At 45.1% G+C, this 2,099-nt stretch overlaps 1 pseudogene; it reads right to left on the bottom strand.

Annotated features, from left to right (window-relative positions):
• Positions 1–1,228: 1,228 nt before the first annotated feature.
• LOC105004412 overlaps positions 1,229–2,099 on the bottom strand; it is a 4,286-nt pseudogene continuing 3,415 nt past the window's right edge.

Genomic DNA, 2,099 nt, shown 5'->3' with positions numbered 1-2,099 from the left:
TCCCTGGAGAAGGAAATGACAACCCACTCCAGTATTTTTGCCTGGGAAATCCCATGGAGAAAGGAGCCTGGTGGGCTGCAAGGAGTCAGACACAACTGAGCTGCAGGCATGACATGGCTGGAAAGTCCTATGAATTAGACTAGCTTTGTAACTTCCTAACTGCACTGCTCCCTCCTAGCACAAACAGAACTTTTCCTGGAAAACCATTCTTTATATTGTTCTCTCCTCAAGTTCGTGAGAAAACGGTGCCATAAGGAGATCAAAGGTTGGAAAGCCAGAGTGGGAAAGATCTCTTTAGGGACACTGACAGCCCCAGAAGTGGGAAGGGCATTCTCAGCAGCCCTTCAATTACCATTAAAGAAGCCTTCCTGGGAGCTGATAGTGGTTGTCTGGGCAGACATCACCATCTCTATAAAGCAGTGCTTATGCAGGCTTTGAAGTCAGGCAGATCTGGAGACACGCTGCCGGGCTTGGAATCAATCCCAACGCGACGGCTGTCTGGTTGTATGATCAAGGGGCATTTCCTAACCTCCCTGGGCCTCAGTTTCCTGTCTAGGACACATCACGCAAGGGTATTTTGTGGGCTGAACAAGATAACGCGCATACCAACGAGGACCTACTGTACGGAACCTGTGACTCTGTTCAGTGTTGTTTGGCAGCCTGGATGAGAGGAGCGTTTGGGGGAGAATGGAAACATGTATACATATGGCTGAGTCCCTTCACTGTTCAACTATCACAATATTGTTAATCGCCTATATTCCAGTACAAAATGAGAAAAAAAAAACCAGACTCAAAGAAGTGACCGATCCAAGCAGTTTTGATACCTTTTAAGACAAAAGAAACAATAAATTGAGTAGCAAGAAAAACAGAAAAGATAATGCACATAAACAGCTCAGCACAAAATCTAGTCCCCAGCAGATGCTTCATAATATAAATTTATCCCCCGAAAGAAAGGTGGTGATGTTAAGGATTAGAGTGTCTAGAAAGTTGGGGTTCAGAGGATTTGCACTTTCTTAGTTTAACCACTGAAATGACAACACTATTGAAACAATTCATCATAGGTCTCAAGTACTGTCGGGAGCATATGGAATTTTTTTTTTCTCTTATTTAATCCTCAGAGCAAGTTTGCAAGTATTAATCGCAAACAAAAGCTCGAGGAAACTGAGTAGTTTGCCCAAGTTACGTATCAAGAAAGCATGCAGGCTTGGATTGCAGTTCACAGATGCATTCAGTAGAACATTTGAAAATTACGAATTCGTGCCCCGCTGTTGTACACTGTGGAAGGAGGCTGCATAAAGATTACCCCAAGAAGTCAAACCGATTAAGATGTTTTCCTGACCTTTCAGTCAGAGCCCTCCTGCAAGGCCAGGCCTAAGGCAGGGTATAGTTTAAAGAGCCTGAGAGTGAGTGCCCTGGCTGCTTCACCCTGGGCTTGAGCCTGCTGCTGGCTCAGAGACTGGTACCTGCCTTTTCATGTGTATAAGAGTGCAAACAAGCCAGTTAGGAGGGTGGCCAGATTTAGCAAATGCAGGATGCCCAGTTAAATTTGTAAAATAGCTCTGATTTATTGGGGGAGGGAAAAAAAACTGCATATAGGACATTTGGGGTATCCTGATATAAAAAAATCAATAAGGGACACCAACCAAAATAATTCCACACAGAACATGTCCCATAGACATGGGACACTGGGCAGCCCTACTTGCCAGTCCTCAGTCCAAGGGCAGGTGGGACAGATGTATGAAAAGCTTTTGGGGATGGTATGCTAGGGACATAGGTCTTACACCTCTGTGTGGAGAGAGCTTGGCCCTGCTCAATACAAGCCTTTCTTCATATCAGAAACCTCCCAGGCTAGGCCTGGTTGGGTCTGTCAATATGTACAGAATGAAGCTCTTCTGGAAGGGCACCCCTGAGAAAACCTTTCCTAAAACAGTTTCCTCTGGCCTAGAACGCCGGTGTTGGCAAAATTGGTCAACGAGGACACCTAGAGGCCTGCATGGGTTATTGCAGGCAGGAGATTTCTGATGGGGCCACCTCACAACACTGAATTCAAATGGATGTACAAACCAGGTTTAAAGGCCCTTCAGAAAAAAAAAAAAAAA

Source organism: Bison bison, unplaced genomic scaffold (genome assembly GCF_000754665.1).
Source record: "Bison bison bison isolate TAMUID 2011002044 unplaced genomic scaffold, Bison_UMD1.0 scf7180017864474, whole genome shotgun sequence".
In the NCBI taxonomy this organism is placed as follows: Eukaryota; Metazoa; Chordata; class Mammalia; order Artiodactyla; family Bovidae; genus Bison; species Bison bison.
The sequence above is the reverse complement of the archived record's forward strand: the minus strand, read 5'-3'. Positions and strand labels throughout refer to the sequence as shown.